General features: G+C 31.4%; 1 protein-coding gene across 1 annotated transcript in view; it reads left to right on the forward strand.

Annotated features, from left to right (window-relative positions):
* Positions 1 to 27,068, forward strand: part of LOC132052913 (zinc finger CCCH domain-containing protein 66-like) — a 64,680-nt gene that overhangs the window by 16,738 nt on the left and 20,874 nt on the right. The gene's annotated exons all lie outside the window — the stretch shown is intronic.

A 27,068-nucleotide genomic window follows, 5' to 3' on the forward strand; every position in this document is an offset into this window, starting at 1 on the left:
AGATAAAGAGTAACTTGTACATGTGAATGCCATCGGGGCGGCACATTAATGCTAGCTTTTTCTTTTCTTTTTTTCGAACACGGTGTTTCTTGTTTTTGTACATAGAAAATGATATTTTTCGAAAAACGGTACTTTTTTTATGCAGTACGAGAGTTCATGGCCTCCCACCCCCCTCCCCAACAAGAGTGTCCCAAGTATATCGATTATATATATATATATATATATATCATTGGAACGCACGCCGCGTACGGCTCCCATAAATCCGCGTCCGGCATCCCGCGTCCGGATGATTAGCCGCCTGAATCGGTGGACACGGTTGCCCTCCCCATTCCCCACACATATACGGGTATACAAATACATTCGTCGATATCGTATTTTATACGTTATGATATAAACAATTAAACCGCATGCATGGGAGCTCGAAAAGAGGCATGTGTCTATCGGAGTGACGTGAGGTCGGTAACCTCCGATTACATTATGGATTGACGGGATCGCTTTGTCTCGACCTGCGGACGAGTATTTTAAGGCGAGACTATCAATGAAAAGCAACATCACGAACAACATAGAATAGGGTTACAAGACGGTATTTCGTGTACTTTGGAATCTTAGGAAAACAATCATCGTACTTTTTTCTCACCTCTGGCATCATCATTATCATCATAGATCCATAATCGTTGTCTTAGTCTTTAAGGCTTTCAATATTGTAAAACTTGGTTTTTGAAGAAAAACGAATATTTTGGAAAACATTTGTAAACTTTTTTTTAAAGAAAAAGCACGCTTTGGGGTCAAGGGTTTAATTAAAATAGTTATTGTTTTGTAGTCGAATGATGATCAAAACCTTCATTGACTATAGTACGGAAATAAACTTAATGAAACAATAAGAGGGAATCCGAATAGTGGGCCCGCCTCGGTCGAATGAGTCGGCGTACACAATTTACGTATAATACGTTTCATAATGTTGCTTACGGGAGTCTTAGGGTGATCGGGTCTTATTCTCGCAAGTCCTAGGGTGTTTCGACCTTCTTTCGCTATTCGAGCACTTTTGGTTCAATGTCACCTTTTAATGAATAGTAACTTTTCAATCTTGGATTTCTAGAGTTAGGGAGGTCCCCGAGACACGAAATCAAGCCTATACGTCTAAGACATGCCAAAGAAAGAAAGTAAGGTCTTACATACCTCTTGCCACTCCTTCGAACCTCTCCAAATTCGCGACTGCAAATCCGCCAAATCTACAATTTGGTCCTCGTTTTACCAAGCCTTGATTAGAAGCCTTTAGAGTTGGATTCTTAAATGAACTTGGCTACCGAAATTTGGTAAGACTTCCCCCGTAATTATACCATGCCCAAAATCCAACTCGGCTATTTTAATCAACAATAGCAATCCGGAATTCAACCCGCACACTAGCAACAATACCAACAATCTTACCAATAACATTCCATTTATATTCAATTCAATTCACGTAATTTTTCAACAACTCAATCAACATACTACTTTTCCCGAGACCTTCTAACTTCAATGAAACAACAACGACATACTTCCTTCTTTAAAATTTAATCACAACAACCCTCTTTTCAATCTTCCAAATCATTAAATAAATTCAATCCATTTTTCTACACATACACTATTTTATTCGGCCATACACACACATGCATATTTTTCATGAATTTCCATCCTTGTCTTTACATTACAACAACAACCAAAACACTAAATAGAATTGATTCATTTTCTCCTACACCATCCAAGGACCACACGGCCACTATGCTATCTACATTCGTCCATGAATTTTCCACTTATTTCTTGGCACTACAATAACAACCAACATGCTACATATACTACATGCATATTTTCTTGAATTCTCATCTTTTCACACATTACGACAACAAACAACATTCTACATAGACTCAACCCATCCTTTCCATGCAACACAACACACGGCTACAACTAACATCCACAACTCAACAATCAAAGTACCAAATAAAATCAATTCATTTATCCTACACAACCCCACTATATTGTGCCACCATGGCCACAACTTCAACATGCATGTCTTCATGTTTTTCATTCATTTTCCCACACACCACAACATACACAATTATCCAAAACATATGAAGAGAGGATTAAATACATACCTTTCCTCTTATCTTCCTTCTTGCCCAAGGTTTGTAACTTGCAAGAAAAATGGTTTATTTGCTCCAACAACCATTCCATGCTAGTTAGGGCCTTCAAATTAGTTAGAATACTAGAAGAAAATAATTGCTCTTCATCAATTTCCCATGGCTAAATTTTATTATTAGCCATGGCCGAAACCTCTCTACCTCTTCTTTTTTTTTTTTTTTGTTCCTTCTTTCTTTCCACTTTCTTAACTAAAATGAAGACTTCATATATATATATATATCTTCCACCATCTTTCCATATTTATATTTTAGTCCCTCAAGTATGGACTCATGTTCCTTTTTTTCTTCCTCTAGAATTCTCTTCTTTTTTCTTGACTTTTCTTTTCTTTTCTTGAATTTTCTTCAAATTTCTTTAAATGAAAAGATGACTAATCCCTTTCTTTTTCTCTCTTTTTTTTTCGGCCACTTGGCCTTTTCCAAGGCATTCCTTGAGTACTTGTGAAATGACCATTTTGCCCCTCAACTTTCCTAATTATTACCATTTTGTCCCTAACCTTCCACATTATTTTCGCGGCCCATTTTGCGAATTTCTCTTCTTGCCCTTAGCCTTTCTCAATATTTCCACAATACCAATATCCATAAATAACATTCCCAACGACTTCGACACTAAATTTATTTCAGAACATGGTCTTGTCCTTAATTTCTTACCATTATCCCACAACGTCCGAACGTACGAAATACGGCTATAACATCCTCCTCTAGAACATTCGTCCTCGAATGTTCAACTAACCCTACGGGGCGTCATAATACTTGGGAGGGTTCCTTTTATAGCTACGCTTTCCCTATGCCCGTTCCTTATCCGTTACCTTATTTTCCTCTTCATCGAACTCCCACTTTGTCTCGATTAATGCCTTTCGTATCGCAACTTCTGGCCCACAGGATTTACATGTCCGCCGATACCATCATACTTGGGATATCCTCACCTTCACATATACATGTATTCAATTACTAATAACTAGCCCACAAATACGTCCAAACGCCGTTCAAGCCTATCCTAGTTCTGTGGCCGCGTGACACACTTCCGTCTCTTTATTAATCCACCTCGTCTTACGCGTCCTCTTAAGGTCTCCATCCATCCATATATTCTAGTTTTCCTTAGGTTACTCTTTAACTCATTTGTTCCCCGTATCTCAATTTGTAGAACTTTTGGTTTATTTCCCGGTCACCCATCCTAAATTGCTCTCACCGAGCACGCTTAACCTCAACTTTGGTGGAATTTGGTACCTTAACAAATATTTTCGCGTCTACTTCCTTGTATACCTTTTATTTATGGATCATAGTCGAAACTCTTCAATAAAGAGGCATTTTCGTAACACGTCCTTTTCTTTATAATTACTATTTTGCCCTTTTTCTCTTCTCGATACTCCTTTTAAACGCCCGTATATGACTATTTTACTCGCCCGGCTAACATAACGGAACAAATATATCCGTCAGGTCTTATCTCTTTGACTTCCGTATCATCCTCGCCTTTTTCAATTATTCGGGCTTCCACAGATCGACGGTGAATATAAGGAATCTTGTTTCCTATGTCTCTCACGTGTATCGCACGATCAATTCCCGAAAGAAGGTCAATATTTCCTAGATGCCCGTGACCTCTTGTTTATAGATATTTGGCCAGCTTCGGCCGCCCATAAAACAAGTTTCTCTCCGGACACGACTTCGGTGCGTTCAACCCTTGGACCGACCCGCTTAGATACAACTTTGTCACACCCCGATCTTGATCGAGGGTGTGATGGGCACCGACCCCGAGACCGGAGCCGAGCGAACCCTCTCGACTCTTATTCGATTCGTAATTTTTTTTTGAAAACCTTTAAGACGAGTAAACATAAATAGATGGCGAAATATTCCTTTGTTGCTTTAGAATCAAATAAAAATACGTAACTATACAGAGCTTGTATCGTAGTACAAACTGACTCCTGAAACCCACGACTCTGTCTGCAAAGTCTCTAAAATTGATCGAAATCCCGGCACGTGTTGCGACTCGGCTACACTCAGACCAAATGGAGCTTGCCAACTCTGTTTGGAACATCTTCTATATTAACTTCGATTCGTCCGGACGTTGCACAACGCGGCATGAACGCGACCCCCGAAGATAGGGGTCGATGATGAGCAATGTATAGTATGTAAGACATTTTCGGTAACAACATAGTGAGAGTTGTAAAACATATCACGCATAAAACGGTAACTTTTTGTGCGGAGTAATAACTATATTTTGTAGTGCATCATAAGATAAAGGAGTAACTTGTACATGTGAACGCCACTCGTTTCGCAGGCCATGCATGCCTAGCTTTTTCTTTTTCTTTTTCTTCACGAACACGGTGTTTCTTGTTTTTGTACATAGAAAACGATATTTTTCGAAACGGTACTTTTTGTTGACGCCGAGTTCATCGGCTCTCCACCCCTCCCCCAACATTGTCCCAAGTATATCGGATATATATATATATATATATATATCACGAACGATTTAGTCGCGTATGTCTCCCATAAATCCCGCGTCCCGGCATCCCGCGTCCGGATGATTAACCAGTTTCGGTGGACACGGTTACCTCCCCATTCCCCACACACACATACGGTGTATACAAATACATTCGTCAATATCGGGGTATTTTATACGTTATGATATAAACAATTAAACGCATGCATGGGAGCTCGAAAGGTCATGTGTCTATCGGAGTGACGTGAGGTCGGTAACCTCCGATTACATTATGGATTGACCGGGATCGCTTTGTCTCGCCTTGAAGGGACGAGTATTTTAAGGCGAGACTATCGAATGAAAAGCAACATCACGAACAACATAGAATAGGGTTACAAGACAGTATTTCGTGTACTTTGGAATCTTAGGAAAACAATCATCGTACTTTTTCTCACCTCTAGCATCATCATTATCATCATAGATCCATAATCGTTGTCTTAGTCTTTAAGGCTTTCAATATTGTAAAACTTGGTTTTTGAAGAAAAACGAATATTTTGGAAAACATTTGTAAACTTTTAGGAAGAAAAAGCACGCTTTGGGGTCAAGGGTTTAATTAAAATAGTTATTGTTTTGTAGTCGGAATGATGATCAAAACCTTCATTGACTATAGTACGGAAATAAACTTAATGAAACAATAAGAGGGAATCCAATAGTGGGCCCGCCTCGGTCGAATGAGGCGGCGTACACAATTTACGTATAATACGTTTCATAATGTTGCTTACGGGGAGTCTTAGGGTGATCGGGTCTTATTCGGCAAGTCTGGGGTGTTTCGACCTTTCTTTCGCTATTCGAGCACTTTTGGTTCAATGTCACCGAATGAATAGTAACTGTTTTTCAATCTTGGATTTCTAGAGTTAGGGAGGTCCCCGAGACACGAAATCAAGCCTATACGTCTAAGACATGCCAAAGAAAGAAAGTAAGGTCTTACATACCTCTTGCCACTCCTTCGACCTCTCCAAATTCGCGTTGCAAATCCGCCGAAATCTACAATTTGGTCCCGTTTTACCAAGCCTTGATTAGAAGCCTTTAGAGTTGGATTCTTAAATGAACTTGGTCTACCGAAATTTAAATGAAAGCACTTCCCCCGTAATTATACCATGCCCAAAATCCAACTCGGCTCATTTTAATCAACAATAGCAATCCGGGAATTCAACCCGGCCACACTAGCAACAATACCAACAATCTTACCAATAACATTCCATTTATATTCAATTCAATTCACGTAATTTTTCAACAACTCAATCAACATACTACTTTTCCCGAGACCTTCTAACTTCAATGAAACAACAACGACATACTTCCTTCTTTAAAATTTAATCACAACAACCCTCTTTTCAATCTTCCAAATCATTAAATAAATTCAATCCATTTTTCTACACATACACTATTTTATTCGGCCATACACACACGCATATTTTTCATGAATTTCCATCCTTGTCTTTACATTACAACAACAACCAAAACACTAAATAGAATTGATTCATTTTCTCCTACACCATCCAAGGACCACACGGCCACTATGCTATCTACATTCGTCCATGAATTTTCCACTTATTTCTTGGCACTACAATAACAACCAACATGCTACATATACTACATGCATATTTTCTTGAATTCTCATCTTTTCACACATTACGACAACAAACAACATTCTACATAGACTCAACCCATCCTTTCCATGCAACACAACACACGCTACAACTAACATTCACAACACAACAATCAAATTACTAAATAGAAATCATTTCATTTGTCCTTCACAACCCTACTATATTCGGCCACCATGGCCACAACTTCAACATGCATGTCTTCATGTTTTTCATTCATTTTCCCACACACCACAACATACACAATTATCCAAAACATATGAAGAGAGGATTAAATACATACCTTTCCTCTTATCTTCCTTCTTGCCCAAGGTTTGTAACTTGCAAGGGTCAATGGTTTATTTGCTCCAACAACCATTCCATGCTAGTTAGGGCCTTCAAATTAGTTAGAATACTAGAAGAAAATAATTGCTCTTCATCAATTTCCCATGGCTAAATTTTATTAGCCATGGCGAAACCTCTCACCTCTTCTTTTTCTTTTTTTTTTTGTTCCTTCTTTCTTTCCACTTTCTTAACTAAAATGAAGACTTCATATATATATATATATATCTTCCACCATCTTTCCATATTTATATTTTAGTCCCTCAAGTATGGACTCATGTTCCTTTTTTTCTTCCTCTAGAATCTCTTCTTTTTTCTTGACTTTTCTTTTTTTTTCTTGAATTTTCTTCAAATATCTTTAAATGAAAAGATGACTAATCCCTTTCTTTTTCTCTCTTTTTTTTTCGGCCACTTGGCCTTTTCCAAGGCATTCCTTGAGTACTTGTGAAATGACCATTTTGCCCCTCAACTTTCCTAATTATTACCATTTTGTCCCTAACCTTCCACATTATTTTCGCGGCGATTTTGCGAATTTCTCTTCTTGCCCTTAGCCTTTCTCAATATTTCCACAATACCAATATCCATAAATAACATTCCCAACGACTTCGACACTAAATTTATTTCAGAACATGGTCTTGTCCTTAATTTCTTACCATTATCCCACAACGTCCGAACGTACGAAATACGGGCTATAACAAAAATGACCTTGCAACATAGCATGACTATGATCAAGGAGGGCTATTGCTTTTAAAAAGCTAAAAATTCTGTACATCTAACTAAGAAACATCTTTAGGGCTGTTACATGAGTATCCAAACATTGCTTGAAAGATTCCTTTTTTAACCTTTTTCTCTCTCAATTATTTGGTTATTCTACAAGTAGAGAGGTAATGAAAAATTGTAACTGCTATCAATTGTTTTTAATGGATGTCCAGAGATGTAACTGTTGTCAAGAACTTATTAGTACATCAATCGTTAAAAATTTCTAACATCTCATTTTGAAGTGTGATGTATTGACAGAGGTATACAAGATAGAAAGAATGTAATACCACCAGCACTCGGAGAAAAGGAGGGTTATGCTTCTCACTTTCTCTTTTAAGTGCTCACTTCTTTAAAATTGAACCCCTTATTGAACATAGAATAAAGATTGATTTCATATTTTAAGTCGCGCAGGCACATTAACTAGTTTAGTCTATAAATTGTAGATTTTCTTGAATAAATATGCTAGTATTATTTTATTTTTATTTTTTTATTTTTTTGAGAATGGTAGCAGTAGAATATGCTATGTTTTTTTTTTTTTTTTTTTGATGGCATGGGAACTTAACCTTCGGTACAACGCGGGGATAGTTGGCCACCCCGTGCAAGTGAAAACCACACTGGAGGTAACCGCACTAGTTCCCCGTGCGACGAGCTCAATCCAGGGCAAATCCCCATCGTCATGGCAGGAGTTTCGAACCTGAGACCTCCATTATGAAAGCCCCATGCTCAACCAACTGAGCCACCCTTGCGGGTTAGAATATGCTATGTTTTCACACTGGGCTTGCTGGACATGCACAGATTATTCTTCTATCACTTCTTGCGACTCCTTGATTACTATTTTGGCTCTCTGAGTCGAAGAGCTATATTTGCAAGGGACATCAGAACTGGAATGGTCCTGTCCTTCCGTGGACACAAGGGGCACGAGAAACCATATATCCTTTGTTGTCCCCTAGAGACGATAAAATTGGCACAGAGAAGATTAGCATGGCAAATGCAAGTAGGCCAAGTATTTTTTAACATAATGAAAACACCAGTGGTTCCACCAACTAATTACCACTAGTTTGTTGTTGTTATGCACTTTTAATTTGAGTCAATAAACTTAAAGTATAAAAATACACGGTATTTACCAAAAAAGGGGTAAAAATTTATATACCAAAAGGGGTATATGCGTGGTCGATCCACGATATACCCCAAAATTTTTTTTTTTCGCCCGACACCAAGTCAACGAAAATTAAAAAAAAAAATATTTAATTGTATAACGTGGATGGATCCACGTTATACAATATAAATTGTAAAACGTGGATCGTCCACGTTTTACAAATATATTTTGTAAAACGTGGACTGATCCACGTTTTACCTCTAAAGTTTATTTTTTTTTTTTTTTGCGAGCACTAAAAAAAAAAATTTAGTAAACTTTTTTTTTTTTGTAACACTTAGTGTGTTTTTTCATACTTTGACCAATGATTAATCGTGTGTGAAGACTCAAACGTCAATATTTTATATAGAACACGATATTTTTTTCTCGCGTACAATAATGTAGTTCAATACATCAAGGATACGTAGACGTTCGGATCGTCATTTTAGGGGTTGAAAAGGTGCCGAAGTAAGTTTAGTGTTTGACTGTAAGGTTATTTTAGTCAACTTTATATGTTGAGAAAATTAATCAGCTTTATTTTCAAAAATTGAAACCGCAGAAGTGAAATTGACATTCACAGGTACATTACCTTGGGATTTTTACGTTGAAATCTATTACGTATCATCATCTTATAAGTAAATAAAACTGAAAATTTCACGCCAATTTGGGGGAAAATCGAAATTGAATGGGATAAAAGGCGTTTTTTTAAAATGATGTTTTTACGAAACCGCCTAGCGGCGGTTTGTCCGCATAGATCTCGAAAAAAATACGCAAGTTAAAAAAAACGCGTAAAACGGACGTCCGAGCGCAAAGTTACGACCATCTAAAGTTTGACCACTTTACAACTAGTTTTTCTCCCTATATTTTTTAGAATTATATTTATATTCAAAATAATGTTTTATCGTGATTAAAAAATAACACGCTTAAATCAAAACCTTAAAAAATAAAACACTTAAACCTTAAACAAAACTTATTTCGGGCACCTTTTCAACCCCTAAAATGACTATCCGAACGTCTACGTATCCTTGATGTATCGATTACATTATTGTACGTTAAAAAAATATCGTGTTCTATATAAAATATTGACGTTTCGGAGTCTTCACACACGACTAATCATTGGTCAAAGTATGAAAAAAAACACTAAGTTTTTCAAACAAAACTTACTTGGCACCTTTTCAACCCCTAAAATGACGATCCGAACGTCTACGTATCCTTGAATCGAGCCTACATTATCGTACGCAGAAAAAATATCGTGTCTATATAAAATATTGACGTTTTGGAGTCTTCACACACGATTAATCATTGGTCAAAGTATGAAAAACACACTAAGTGTTACCAAAAAAAAAAATTTACTAAATTTTTTTTTTTAGTGCCCAACTCCATCCAGGCGATATCTGAATCACAGTAGTCATTTGAAAGGAAGGCATCAGCCTTGCTATAAAGAAGTCTCTTCAAACTGAAAAAAAAAAAAAAAAAACTTTAGAGGTAAAACGTGGACTGATCCACGTTTTACACTTATATTTATAACGTGGATCACCACGTTATACAATTAATTTTTTTTTTTTTTTTTTTTCGTTGACTTGGTGTCGTGCGAAAAAAAAAATTTTGGGGTATATCGTGGATCAAATTTACGATATACCCCTTTTGGTATATAAATTTTTAAAGACCCTTTTTGGTAAATACCGCGTATTTTTATACCCTTTAGGCTCCGGACTCCTTTTAATTTACTGAGCAAGAAACATGGGGAGACATTCTATACTAGTAGTCGGGGTACTTCAGCTTGATTTTACTTTACATCAAAAGCCAGTAACTTCTTTGTTTCCGAACAAGAATCCTAGTATCTCATTCAAAATAATGACATGAGTAAAGTGAACTTTAATGGAATTTTAACTTAACCAATGTTGGACTTCAGATTCTTAAACAATCTCCTTCATATCTGGCCGTACAAACATAGATTGTAGCAGAAAGGTATTTACCTAGAACAAAACCCAACACGAAAGACTGTCGAGAAGAAGCCAAGATCGAAATGCAATCTAGATTTTCCAGGTTGCTTCTCTTTAGTTCTCACGAAACAAGGGCTAGTGCTAGTTTGGTATATTGAACTTTTACTAGAGCCAATGTGGATGAGTGAAGGATGTTTGCCATGGTATGAAATAAGAAGTGATTACAGGTGGGATTAAATGATTGACATATCACAGGTCAAGGACGGAACGAAGAACCAAACATTTGTTGTCTTCCTTAGCTTTACTTGAGTCGAGGGTTTATCTGAAACAATCTCTACTTGTCAAGATAGAGGTAAGGTCTATGTATACTCTACTCTCCCCAGACTCCACTTTGTGGGAAGATACTGGGTATGTTGTTGTTGTTATTGCTTACGAATTCGTTATCTACTAAGATTGAAATATATTCATACTTTCGCTTCCCTGTTTAGCCATCTGCGTGAATTTAATGAAATCAACAGGTTTGGTCTTGTTTTGTGAAGACTATTGAATGCCATTATAAAAGTATAGATGATGATTTTCAGAGTTCATCACTTGAAACCAGTGTTATAAAAGGCATTTTAGAAGTTTGAAGCCACAAAATGCTCCCACGTGCGTAAATTTTCCCGTGAGGCATACGCCCTATGTGCCCGACTGTACGCTCTGAACACACGTAACACCCAATGCTCGGGGCTCGCCTAACAGTTCTTACGCAAATGCAAATCCTAACCCTAGGAACAAACCAAATGCAAATCATAACTCAAATACAAATAAGTTTAGTCGGAACATGGAAGAAAATAAGTGCAAATACAAATCAACCAAGTGGCTTTAGACATTGTTTGTATGTTTTCGTTTAAAGAAAGAAGATTACATTGCTTTGTCGTGATGTTTAAATCGTGATTTTTAGGTAAAATTGAACACCTTTTACCTCTAAGCTATCTATCTCAATTATTTTAAGAGCGTTCAAAATTTAATTTATATCCAGTTAACTATAATATCTAATCCATATACCAGAACCATTTCCAGTCAAGGGTGTGCAGGTGACCACCTTTGACTATGAGTGACTCCGCCACTGGCCGAGGCATATGTAAAACGCCCTGGCCTTTTTAAAAGACTGCTTGAAACAACTAATTATTAAGTACTCTCCGTGCATAGCAGATGCCAGAAGGTGCAACCAATTAAATGTTAATCTCCGAGGCCTGTTTTCTTTTCTCAATTCCTCGAGAGTTAATTTGAAAATCATTTGCACCACAATCTTGGAAAGAAAGAAAAGTGTTGTTAACATTCTAGTGCTGGAGTAAATTAATTTATTTAACTTGGACTTATATCTACAATCTATATTCATCTAACTCCATAATTCACAATTAAGCACAAGATAGAGGCGTGGATCACATGTTTGGTGTGGAATATTGGTGAACTTGGGGGGTAAAAAATTAGGGTGCTGCTAAATAGCAAAACCCACTTTGTCAAAACTGTCAAAATTGAGGCTGGCCCACAGTAAAATGACCAGAATACCCTAATCCTCAACAGCCAACCTCTCTCCTTCAATAAAGTGTAATAATTAAAGTAGGCCACACTAACATATAAATGGCAATATTTAAAGGGTCTTTGACATATATATACATCTTAAGGAGAAATATTTACGAAACGTGACGATAGTTTTATATTTACAAATCATAACATTACAAATCCTATACAAAACATGCTTTATATTTAAAAAAAAAAAAAATTAAATTATTTTTTATTTTTTAAAAATCATTTTTTTTTAAAATATTTTTTTATTTTTTTAAAAAAAATATTTTTTTTTAAATTTATTTTTATTTTTAAAAAAAATTAATATTTTTTTTTTTGCTCAAAAACTTATGTATGAAAGTTGTATGAAATGTGTATATCTCGCTCAAGACTTAAAAAGTTTGCTCAAAATTTAGTGTATGAAAAATGTATGAAATGTGTATATCTCGTTCAAGGCTTAAAAAATCCGCTCAAAATTGTGTGTATGAAAACAATATGAAATTTGTATCTTGCTCATGTCTTAAAATTTCGCTCACATTTTCATGTATAAAGTTCATGTTAGATTTTTGTAAAATTAATACAACTACAACAACATTGTATATAACTTTGATACAACATTCAAGACTTAAAATAATCGCTCAAATTTTTGTGTATGAAATGTGTATATCTTGCTCAAGGCTTAAAAAGTTCGCTCAAATTTTATGTATGAAGAACGTATGAAATGTGTATATCTTGATCAAGGCTTAAACATTATGCTTAAAATTTTATGCATGAGAATGGTATGAAATGTGTATATCTTCCTCAAGACTTAGAATTTCATTCACATTGTTTGTATATAAATTTCATATTAGGTTTCTAAAATTAATACAACTACAACAACATTGTAACAATTTTCATACAATATCCAAGGCTTAAAGTTTTCGCTCAAAATTTTGTATATGAAAATTATATTAAAAATTTTGCTCACACATACACATTTCATACAACTTTCATACATAGAAATATGAGGTAATTTTTTAAGCCATTGAGCAAAAAAAAAAAAAAATTAATATTTAAAAAATATATATAAAAATTATTTTTATAAAAAATATATATATTTTCTGGAAAAAAAATAAAAAAACGAAAAATATATGAAAATCCATGTTTTGTAATATATCGTTATGTTTTGTAAATAATAAAAACTATCGTTACGCTTTCGTAAATATTTCTCTTAATACGATATATACGTAGTTTTCCCATATTTAAATGAGAATACACTTATATTATACGGTGGGCCAACCTAACAATATACACAATTTTATTTTTATTTTCATTATATTGTGGGCCAATCTAAACAATATACACAACTTTATTTATTTTTTATTTCATTATACGGTAGGCCAGCCTAAACAACATACATAAATTTATTTATTTATTCTTTCATTATACGGTGGGCCAATCTAAACAATATACAAAGCCTTAATTCTTTTTCCCTTTTTTTTCCTTTTAGAGACATTTACCCCCTAAACCAATTAGTAAGAATTCTATACAAGAAAAACATATCTTTTTAAAAGTAACAAATATAGCACATTGAATAGAAAAAAGTATAAATACAATAATAAACTCTGATTAAAGCTAACCCTCTCCATTAATTAATGAAATCTATTTTCATTCATACAATTTTACTCATTTACTCTTTTCTCTCACTTTTACAATGATCTCTCTCCCCACCTTAATTTTATGATTTTTTTTTTCAAACTTTATTTTTATGATGACAGTTTTCTTAAAAGAAACATTTAGTATATTTCAAATATATTATACTGTAACTATTTTATATTATGTTAATATTTCATCAATATATTATCTATATTAAGTTCATACATTTATTATTAAAAATATATAAAATTGTATATATACAATATTCTATACAATTTTAATGTTCATCAATAATATATATTGTTCATACATTTATTTTTCCAAATATACGAATTGTATTTACAGAAATAATTTGCATTAATCAAATTCTAATTCTAAGAAAAGAAAATAAATATGGTCCCGATTAGTCCACACCTTTTCTTTGGAAATAAAACAAATTGACTTTGCCCTTAAAATTAGCATGTATTTAATTCATACGTTTTAGACATGGAAAATGGGATTTGTTCTAGGTGTTGCCGTACTTAGTTTTAGGAGATCTTTTTAAAGGTTTATGCTATTTAGGTAGTTTGCTTTGACTATTTCCTTTACTGAAAATTTAAAATGGAATATTTCTCTAAAAAAAAAAAACTTTTGATCCAATATTCAATTGCAAAAAATGTAACTATAGCAATCATCGTAGACAATTAGATTTAGCTATGTTTTTATAACCCAAAGGTTGGCCATTGATCATGTAAACGTCCCTATCTATAATTCTAATCAATTTTAAGCATATATACTTTTAACATTTATCAAAAGAGAAAAATGCTATAACAATTAGAATTTAATTTTTTTAATAGAAGTCCACACATACAATGTTATTTCTGGGCGGTTATTTAAATAAATAACCAATAATGTCTAAGACCAGATTTCGAGAAATTAACGACGATTATTTGCTAGGAAAAAAAAAAAAAAGCACACCTCTATATGTAGAAATTGAGAGATATTGAGATTGCGAATTTCTGTGTATTTCATTGAAAAAGAAGAGCACCCATGCTTAGAAATAAAAGAAAAATATAATCCTATAAAAATTTGTCCAAATTCTATTTGCTAGCCTATAACTAATTTTATGAGAGTGCAACAAATCAATATTTTGCATTAAATTTCCTATTAAATATTGAAAAATCATTTATTTTACCATTTTGCTCTATTAAAACATGGAGGTAAGTAAACTTCCCTTCCAAGAAATGTCGAATGCTATTGCAGCGAAATTGGTCAAGGTCCGCGTTTAGAACCCTTAGGTCCCGAGTTTGAGTCTAGGTGCGCGCATTTAGTCTAAAACTTTTTTTTTTTTGCATTTTTTCTTTCACTTATATGACCACAAAACTCAAACAAATCAAATATCAATGTACTTTAATCCTTTTGAACACCAAAACTCACTTAGTATTGCTATTTGATTGAGAAAACACTAAGCCTTTGAACGAAATGTCATATCACATACTCATTTGTTTCAAGATAACACATTAACGTATCTAATACTTTGAATGCAATGGCAACTCATTATCTCTTAACATAATGCATCAAGTCACTTTTGGTGTTGAAGCAACTATGACCTATAATGAATTATAACCTTGTTATAAATGAGCTCACAATTTCGGAATGTCACGATGGCGACCCCGTATTGTCGGTAAAAATAGCTAATTCCGGTCGTAAATCAATCGCGCGTAAATATTGTACATAAACATAATTAGACTCACTTAAACCGAGGTATCATACGTAAAAGTCGCAAACTCGAACATACGTAAAAAACCCACAAAATTTTCACGTGTACAACAAGTTGTACGCAACGTCATATTTTAAAACCAAAAGATATATAAAAATGAATATCATGAATTGATTTTTTTTTTTTTGATCATGAGAAATGTACAAACAAACCCCGAATACGTTTGCTATTTTAGAAAACATTTTTTTAGAACAAGTGTCATATTTAGAAAAATATCCGAATCGATTTTGAATATGTATGTTTTTTAATAAAATGGATCGACATTGTCATACGTATCTAATACTATCATAAATGACATGCGTAATTACCCTATCGTAGTAACGCGGTAACAAATCATTCATCCCCATAATATCACATAATCGCATCATAATCGATCATCGACTTAACATAATGGACGCGGTGAACAATCAAAAAGTTATTTTTATGATGAAGTTTTACATACGTTATTAATAAACCGAAATAGCTAGTGTAACTATATTATGTAGTGTTTCATAATGTAAGATTCGAAAGACAGACATAATACTGTTAGTTAACGGACGGAAACATAATCGAGAGGTATATATACGTAGTTCAATTTGAGCCATACCGGGAGTATATATTTTGTGGGACCCACCTCGGACCCAACCATAGTAAATAAAATTATGGATAATAAATTGCATAATCATCTTAGATGTCGAATTTATGGACCTGCAAGGTTTCAAAGGAAAGGTAAACATTCAATTTAGTCCGAACGATTTTTTTTTTCTTTTCCGAAAGCTTCAATCGAGGCTCGCTTCGCCCGTTATAACATGCCAAGGAATAAAAGTAAGGCTTTACATACCTTTGTTATGCCTTACGAATCTTGATTCCCGTTTCGCCAAAAATCCGTAAATGGTCACTCTTTTACCTTATATTCATGCAAGTTTATTTCAACTTTGGTTAAGCATTTGACTACCAAATTCCTATATCCCCTTAAATTGACAATATTCAACTCTCAAACTAACCAACAACAAGCCAACAACATAAATACAATAACAAAACACAATATGCTTACTTTCCAACGTAATGCCATAATTTTCATTTTATCACTTTCAAATCAATACTAACTCCACCCATTAAACCTTTATTCATGTTATAAAAAAATCATCACAACACAACTAACTTATCAACAAGACAATTCATTTTTATTCCACCCTTTTCATAGCCTTGTTAACATACATATTTCCAACTTCAACCCAATTTATTCAACTTCCATCTCCAATATAAATTCTACCAAACTACAACTAGAATGTAACATAAAATTCAACTCATTTCATTTATACAACACTACACGCACGGCTCCATACACAGAACACCTTAGACATATACACACACACACTTCCACACCACACTCACAACACACAAATTCTTCATACGCATTTATTTCATAAGACCATTTAATCAACATTAACAAGTTTAACAATTTTTTCTTTACAACTACTATGTTCCACGGCTACAACACACCCACACACATGCACACACACACACACACACATAATTTCCAAGAGAGATTCCGAGAGATTCTAACATTTATAAATCTTCCATTTTGAGATTCTTACCCAATGAATTCTCACTTGCCACTATTGTCCTATTGCCAAGATAGTTAACCAAGTTGTAGATAATCTTGCACTTAGTAATAATCCCACAAGAAATAAATTTTGAACCAAAGGATTTGGCTCCAAGAATTTTCTCTTCTTTCTTTTCTCTCTTTTCTCTTATGGCATTTGTCTTTCTTGATTTCTTTTGATTTTTCTTGAAATTTCTAGAGAGAGGACATATATATATAGTTGCCCCTAATTGGCCACATTTGAACATGGAAAATTTCTTAATTTGGTGGGTTTGGGCCAACATGGCCGGCCACCTTTCCAATTTGGGCCTCATTTTCTTATTCTCTTTAAAATAATTAATCATATTTTGCAATTCCCGAAACAAATTTTCAAAATTCCAATTTTGCCCTCAAGTCACTTTCCGTGTTTCCACATTCAAGTTTTCATATGACACCCCTACTAAAAAAAAATTAAACATGGCCTTGTTATAAATGACTTATTTCAATTTTCCGATTATGCAAAAAGATCGGTAATGTAAATCAACGATGAGAACCACTTAACGATCGTCGTGTACACAAGTTCGTATATTAAAAAACCCAAACAAAGAATGAATATCATGAATTGATGCCAATTTGATCATGAGAGTACAACAAACCCATAGTTTTGCTATTTGATTGAGAAAACACTAGACTTAGAACAAAGTGTCATATCACATAAGATATGTTTGAAGACAACATAACATCTAATAATGTCAACTCATTATGTCTTAACATAATGGATCGAGTCACTTTTGTGTTGAAGCAATTATGAACTATATTCATAATCTTACTATAAATGAGCTCACAATTACCTATCGGTAATATAAAACAACGTAATAACAAGTTCGTAACGTAAAAAACCCACACAAAGCATGAATATCATTATTTATTATATATATATATATCTTGCATATATGAATTTCCTATTAAATATTGAAAAGTCATTTATTTTACCATTTTGTCTATCAAAAAATGCAGATAAGTAAATTTCTGTTCCAACAAATGGCGAATCTTTGTTGCTTAAAATTGGTCAAGGTTCGCGTAGAACCCTTAGGTCCCGAGTTCGATTCTAGGTGCGCATTTAGTCTAATTTTTTTTTCCATTTTTTTCTTTCACTTACATGATCACCAAACTCAAACAAATTAAGTATCAATGACTTTATACAATTTTGTCAAACACACACACATAATTAATATAGAATGGAATTAAAAGTAAGTTGTCCTTGTTGATCAAATATATTTGATGCAATGTTGGGAAACTTTTGATATTGGGCGATATTGTTGAATATATGATATGGGTTGTGGTTGTTTGGGCCCAATTAAAGCTCAATGCCCATGCATATATTACAACAACAACCCAAAGTTAGGAAGTAGTGTCATATAACTTGTACTCCAAATATATTTGATTAAGATATTTCCATTTAGTCCTATTAACATACGACTATTTAATTAAGATATTTTGTAAGAAAATAACACAAAATGTAAAATGAAATATGACGTTGTACTAAAATATTCAACAAAAAAGAAAGTAATAAGATCGCATAAAAAATGATCATAATCAAAAAGCATTAAGTCATGCTACAAAAAATACGGCTAATTTATATGACATGGTATTGAGTATTGACTACTTGTCACACACACACACATATATAGAGAGAGAGAATTAAATCAGAGAGAGAATTGTTACTCAATCCTATATAGAGAGAAATTGAGAATTTAATATTTCAATTAAAATCAACCATAAGAGAAATCTACTATTTTTGAGAGAATTAGATCTAAACTTGAGAGAGAGATTATATTTAACTTTGACAGATAATTTCATGTTTCAATTAAAGTCAACTATAGTGTTGACTACTTGTTACATCTACTTAAAAAAAAAAAAAATCAAAAGTTATTAATTGCTACTCAATCCTATATAATACTTAGCTAAATTGGAAGAATTCAAATGTTTCAATTAAATTCAACCATAGTGTTGACTACTTGTTAAATCTACTATTTTTGTTTAAGCTAATTGAATTAGATCTAAACTTGCTTAATACTACTCAATTTATTTAACCCTTGACTAATTGAGATAATTTAATGTTTCAATTAAAGTCAGCTATAGTATTGATTACTTGTTACATCTACTTAAAAAAAATTAAATCAAAAGTTATTAATTGCTACTCAATCCTATATAATACTTAGCTAAATTGGAAGAATTCAAATGTTTCAATTAAATTCAACCATAGTGTTGACTATTTGTTATATTCATTATTTTTGTTTATGTTGATTGAATTAGATCTAAACTTGCTAAATGCAACTCAATTCTATTTAATACTTAACTAATTCAGATAATTTCATGTTTCAATTAAAGTCAACCATAATATTGAGTGCTTGTCACGTATTGTTTTTTAAAATTGATTGAATTAAATCAAATGTTGTTAATTGTTACTCAATCCTATGTAACACTTAGATAAATTGAAGGAATTCAAATGTTTCAATTAAAGTCAACCATAGTGTTGACTATTTGTTACATTCACTATTTTTGTTTATGTTGATTGAATTAGATCTAAACTTGCTAAATGCAATTCAATTCTATTTAATACTTCACTAATTCAGATAATTTCATGTTTCAATTAAAGTCAACCATAGTACTGACTACTTGAAACGTATTGTTTTTTAAAATTGATTGAATTAAATCAAATGTTGTTAATATATATAATCCTATGTAATACTTATATATAAATTGAAGGAATTCAAATGTTTCAATTAAATATATATATTGACTATGTAAAATCCGCCTTTTTTTTTTTTTTAATGATCAACTTAAAATTGAAAGTTGCTAATAGTTACTCAATTTTATATAATACTTAGCTAAATTAAAAAAATTCAGTGTTGACTTTGTGTTGACTATTTGTTATATCCGCTATTTTTGTTTAAATTGATTAAATTAGATCTAAACTTGCTAATGTTACTCAATTCTATTTAATACTTAACTAATTTAGATAATTTCATGTTTTAATTAAAATCATATATATATATATATATTTTTTTTAAATTGATTGAATTAAATCAAAAGTTGCTAGTTATTATTCAATTCTATATAGTAATACTTAGCTAAATAGCACCAATTTAATGTTTCAATTAAAATCAACCATATTGACTACTTGTTAAATCTACTATTTTTGTGTAAACTAATTGAATTAGATCTAAATTTGCTTAATAATACTCAATTATATTTAATACTTGACTAATTGAGATAATTTCATATTTCAATTAAAGTCAACCATAGTATTGATTACTTATTACATCTACTTCAAAAAAAAAAAAGTTGCTAATTGTTACTCAGTCCTATATAATACTTAGCTAAATTGAAAGAATTCAAATGTTTTAATTAAAGTCAACCATAATGTTGACTATTTGTTACATTCACTATTTTTGTTTATGTTGACTGAATTAGATCTAAACTTGTTAAATGCAACTCAATTCTATTTAATACTTAACTAATTTAGATAATTTCATGTTTCAATTAAAGTCAACCATAGTATTGACTACTTTTCACGTATTGTTTTTTAAAATTGATTGAATTAAATCAAATGTTGCTAATTGTTACTCAACCCTATGTAATACTTAGCTAAATTGAAGGAATTCAAATGTTTCAATTAAATTCAACCATAGTGTTGACTATTTGTTACATTCACTATTGTTGTTTATATTTATTGAATTAGATCTAAACTTGGTAAATGCAACTTAATTTAACTTAATTAATTGAGATAATTCGATGTTTCAATTAAAGGCAACCATAGTATTGCCTATTTGTCACGTATATTTTTTTAAAAATTGATTAAATTCAATCAAGCGTTGCTAATTGTTACTCAATCCTATATAATACTTAGCTAAATTGCAGCAATTCAATGTTTTAATTAAAATTAATCATAGTGTTGACTACTTGTTAAATCTACTAATTTGTTTAAACTAATTGAATTAGATATAAACTTGCTGAATACTACTCAGTTATATTTAATACATAACTAATTGAGATACTTTCATGTTTCAATTAAAGTCAACCATAGTATTGACTACATGTTGCATCTACCTTTTCTTTTCTTTTTTTAAAAAAAATCATTAAATTAAATTGAAAGTTGTTAATAGTTACTCAATCTTATATAATACTTAGCTAAATTAAAGGAATTCAATATTTCCATTAAAGTCAACTATAGTGTTGACTATTTGTTATATCTACTATTTTTGTTTAAATTGATTAAATTAGATCTAAACTTGCTAAATGTTACTCAATTCTATTTAGTACTTAACTAATTGAGATAATTTCATGTTTTAATTAAAATCAACCATAGTATTGACTACTTGTTGCATTTTTTTTTTTTTAAATTGATTGAATTAAATCAAAAGTTGCTAATTATTATTCAATCCTATATAATACTTAGCTAAATTGCAGCAATTCAATGTTTCAATTAAAATCAACCATAGTGTTGACTACTTGTTAAATCTACTATTTTTGTGTAAACTAATTGAATTAGATCTAAATTTGCTTAATACTACTCAATTATATTTAATACTTAACTAATTGAGATAATTTCATGTTTCAATTAAAGTCAACCATAGCGTTGACTATTTGTTACATTCACTATTTTTGTTTATATTGATTGAATTAGATCTAAACTTGCTAAATGTAACTCAATTTTATTTAATACTTAACTAATTCAGATAATTTCATGTTTCAATTAAAGTCAACCATAGTATTGACTACTTGTCACGTATTATTTTTTTAAAATTGATTAAATTGAATCAAATGTTGCTAATTGTTACTCAATCCTATGTAATACATAGCTAAATTGAAGGAATTCAAGTGTTTCAATTAAAGTCAACCATAGCGTTGACTATTTATTACATTCACTATTGTTGTTTATATTGATTGAATTAGATCTAAATTTGGTAAATGCAACTTAATTCTATTTAATACTTAATTAATTGAGATAATTCCATGTTTCGATTAAAATCAACCATAGTATTGACTACTTGTCACATTTTAAAAAAAAAAAATTGATTGAATTAAATCAAATATTGCTAATTTTTTATTCAATCCTATACAGTACTTAGCTAAATTGCAGCAACTCAATGTTTCAATTAAAATCAATCATAGTGTTGACTACTTGTTAAATCTAACATTTTTGTTTAAACTGATTGAATTAGATCTAAACTTGCTGAATACTACTCAGTTATATTTAATACTTAACTAATTGAGATACTTTCATGTTTCAATTGAAGTGAACCAAAGCATTGACTACATGTTGCATCTACCTTTTTTTTTTTAAAAAAAAAAAATGATTAAATTAAATTGAAGGTTGCTAATAGTTAATCTTATATAATACTCAGCTAAATTAAAGGAATTCATTGTTTCAATTAAAGTCAACCATAGTGTTGACTATTTGTTATATCTACTATTTTTATTTAAATTAGATCTAAACTTGCTAAATGTTACTCAATTCTATTTAATACTTAACTAATTGAGATAATTTCATGTTTTAATTAAAATAAACCATAGTGTTGACTACTAGTTGCATATATATATTTTTTTAAATTGATTGAATTAAATCAAAAGTTGCTAATTATTATTCAATCCTATATAATACTTAGCTAAATTGCAGCAATTCAATGTTTCAATTAAAATCAATCATAGTGCTGACTACTTGTTAAATCTACTATTTTTGTTTAAACTAATTGAATTAGATCTAAACTTACTGAATACTACTCAATTATATTTAATACCTAACTAATTGAGATACTTTCATGTTTCAATTAAAGTCAACCATAGTATTGACTACATGTTGCATCTATCTTCTTTATATATATATATATATATATATATAATGATTACATTAAATTGAAAGTTGTTAATAGTTACTCAATCTTATATAATACTTAGCTAAATTAAAGGAATTCAATCTTTCAATTAAAGTCAATCATAGTGTTAACTATTTGTTATATCCACTATTTTTGTTTAAATTGATTAAATTAGATCTAAACTTGCTAAATGTTACTCAATTCTATTTAATACTTAACTAATTGAGATAATTTCATGTTTTAATTAAAATCAACCATAGTATTGACTACTTGTTGCATATTTGTGACAATTATGTGAAATGTCATATTATTAGCCACTAATTACCGATTTTTACACCTAATTTATTGTTTTTACCCTTGCTGTTATTTATTTAAGTTAGTTAAAAGCTAGTTGTACAATTATAATAATAGAATTATTGGATATTTCAACCAGCAAGAAAAAAATATTATTGAATATTTGAATTTTTTAATAGTAACTAGTATTAGTATTAGTATAAGCATAAATGCGGATAATATATAAAGTATATTAATTATTTTCAAAATTATGATTTAGCTTGTTTATACATTGCTTTCTTAATTGATATTGTGGTCGGACTTTACTGTGAATTTCTTACCACATTCCTCATAGAGCTCTCTTATCTTTTCCTTCTCCGAACTCTGGTTATGAAGGAAGGAACCGTGCGAGAAAAAGGTATCGACAACAATAAATGTTCATATCAATCTATTAAGCGTTTCTACTAGGGTATCTAATCACATTCACTTCCCTAACTTTCGTCTCTCAGTGATAGTTTCAGCTCAATAGATTGCATTTGTTGTTGATTTCCGATAATCTAACATAAATCTATACATTTTTCTTACTCCTAAATTATTTTGTTATTCTTAAACTTTTATTTTATTGTTCACAATTCTTTATGTGAATTTTATGCATTGTTTTATTGTTAAGAAATATGATTTTTCTTTTGGCGAAAAAGAAAAAATCATATTTATCAATTACTCCCTTTTACTAGTCTAGTATACTAATTTTGTTTTATTTGTCCATTTTAGCCAATCAAGAGATATTTATTTTTATCAATTGTATCATTATTATTAAATAACTATTTTTCAAACTTATTAGAGTATAGTTAAAATTTAAATTTCCAAAAAATTGTTTGATTCCAGTTCAACGCTTGCCTTAGATGTACAGTTAAACTATAAAGCTTATTTGCCTTACAGGTATGCATACCTTATAAAGTGTACAAATATAATTCTTGCTGATAACAAAGAGTCATTTCTTGAGATTCGGCAGAGTATTATGGTTGTTCTATTATATCAAATTCCTTGAGAAATTTCTTTGTATTATGGTTGGCTTATTACATCAGATTCCTTGTTCCCAGTTCCTGAAACAATGTAATTGCAGGGTGTTCTAATTCATTGGGTAGTAGAACCTTCTCCTGGGGTAATCCAGTTAAGGTCCTTGTACATTTGAGGGCCAAACAACGTCGTTCTTTCATAAAGCTTTGTATTTTCTACTCATGATTATTCATATCTATTAAGTTGGAGGATAAGTTATGGAGTACATCAATTAATTGCCTCTACTGCGTAAAGAAGAGGATGCTTTCAAAGAAGGTGCACTGTCAATAACATTCGCTTATAGTTGTTTGTGTATGTAAAGTATGCTTTCAACTACTTTCTATTAATTAATTTTGCATTGTACAAATACACAAGTTGCTACATCAATCACTTCTAATTTTATTCAGGAGACTATCAAGCAGACAGATTCACAATTGAATTGGAGAGGTAGCTACATAAAGAAGTGCAGAAAGAGCGGAAGAGCAACACAAAAGGTATTCAAGAGGCTATCAGATAGACATACACAACTGAATTGGAGCGGAAGCTACATAAAGAAGTGCAACAAGAGTGAAAGAGCAATTGAAGAAGTGAAGATATCTCTTATTGTTCCAAATTTAGTTAGATTTTGCTTGAATATTGATCATATCATGACATTATTTTATTGTAAAAACTGTAGATTTTTATCACTGGAATTAGCTATAGGAAACTTCTCTTTTCAATATATAAGATACCAGTTTATGTTTTCTATGGTTAATGAAATTTGTAGGTTTATTATTTGAATTTTGATGGTTATGTCTTCATATATGAACATTACAAGAACCCACTGTTGACATCTATATGATGTGCTAAAAATAGTCTCAGGAATTTAACATCATTTGCATTAGTTTCAGTAATAATTCCTGACAGTTATAAATGTCGCAAACAATAAGCTTAAAATGCATAATGCTGACATTTGATAAAAGTCGCAAAGAAATGTCACTATTTTTTTGCCAACGTTAACATATATGTTGGAAATTTCAATGTGACATTTTGACAAATGTCGTAAATAAGTGTCGCAAAATCTTTGTTGACACTTACTTAAATGTCGGCAAATTCCCGACACTGAAATTTACGACATTTGAGCTAAATGTAAAATAAATGTCGTTAAGCGATTTTGCGACATTTAGGTAGCTTTATATGACATTTATAAAATGTTGCCATATGTCAACTTTCTTGTAGTGGTTGCTTCAACACCAAAAGTGACTTGATGCATTATGTTAAGAGATAATGAGTTGCCACTGCATTCAAAGTATTAGATACGTTAATGTGCTATCTTCAAACTAACGAGTATGTGATATGACACTTCATTCAAAGACTTAGTGTTTTCTCAATCAAATAGCAATACTAAGTGAGTTTTAGCGTTTAAAAGGATTAAAGTACATTGATACTTGATTTTTTTGAGTTTGGTGATCACATAAGTGAAAGAAAAAACGAAAAAAAAAAGTTTTAGACTAAATGCGCGCACCTAGACTTGAACTCGGGACCTAAGGGTTCTAAACGCAGACCTTGACCAATTTCGCTGCAATAGCATTCGACACTTCTTGGAACGGAAAATTACTTATCTGCATTTTTTAATAGAGCAAAATGGTAAAATAAATGACTTTTCAATATTTAATAAAAAATTCGATGCAAAATATTGGTTTGTTGCATTTTCATAATCAAATTGACAAATGATTTCATAATAAGGTCATACCTGATTTTAGTTCATAGTTATTTCAACACTAATAGTGACTTGATTTGTTATGTTATTAATAAATAATAATTTGACACTGCATTCACAAGAAATAGCAACATTGAGCTCAACAAAAAATAATACAAAATTAAACAACATGAACAAAAATAAAACAAAATTAAACAACAGAAATCAATCATTCACTCAAATTATTCCACTCTTCAATAGATAACGTCCAACAGGAACCAAATACCGTATATATATATATATATGCCATAACAAAATAAAAACAAGAAAAAGAAGAAAAAATACATTCCAGGCCAAATACCGTATGTATATAGCCAATATATAACAAATTTACAGGAAAAATAAAAACACTTTCAGATACCAAAATAAAAAGAAAAAGAAGAAAAAAAATACACTCTAGGCTAAATACCGTATGTATATAGCCAATAAATAACACTTTATTTACAAGAAAAATAAAAAAAAAACTTTCAGATGCCAAAACAAAAAGAAAAAAAGAAAAAAGGAAATGAGTACACCCTAGGCCCACTGTATGCATACTCAATAAGTTAACAAAAAGAAAAAGAAGAAAAAAAGAAAATACACCCTGAGCCCACCATATAGATACACAATAAGTGAACAAAAAAAAAAAAAAAATACACCCTAAGCTTATGTATACACAATACAACTACTGTAAAAAAAAATAATTAAAAAAAAGATACATTAAAAAATGGAAAAGAGCATGGGAAACATAACCCATGATTAGCTTATATGAGAGAGAGTCTCATTTTATCAGGAAGGGTAGTGATGTAAAAACACATGACAATAAAATAATAAAAGATAAAGATTCTCCAAGATTCCCTATGAAATGACTAATATACCCCATTTTTGATAGTTTTGCCCAAAAATGGTTTTGCCAAATAAATTTTTCCAAAAAATTATACTGCAAATATGGGGTAAAATAAAATATTATACATATATATTGTTGGATTCCTCGACGTGAACTACACTCTGAATGCACCTTTTTAAATTTTATTGTTAGAATATCTTGCTTTGCCACCGAAAATTTTCTTTACTGATTCCAATCAAGAAAGGTAACTTGCTCTTCCTCTTCAATTTACCAAAAGTTTCTGACAGTTACAAGCATCACTTTTCGTGTAGGCATTATATATTCTTTCTGGGACAGAGTAGGGACAATATATTCCTCAGCAATTACCAGAATATTTTAAAC

This window comes from Lycium ferocissimum, chromosome 4, assembly GCF_029784015.1.
Source record: "Lycium ferocissimum isolate CSIRO_LF1 chromosome 4, AGI_CSIRO_Lferr_CH_V1, whole genome shotgun sequence".
Classification (NCBI taxonomy): Eukaryota; Viridiplantae; Streptophyta; class Magnoliopsida; order Solanales; family Solanaceae; genus Lycium; species Lycium ferocissimum.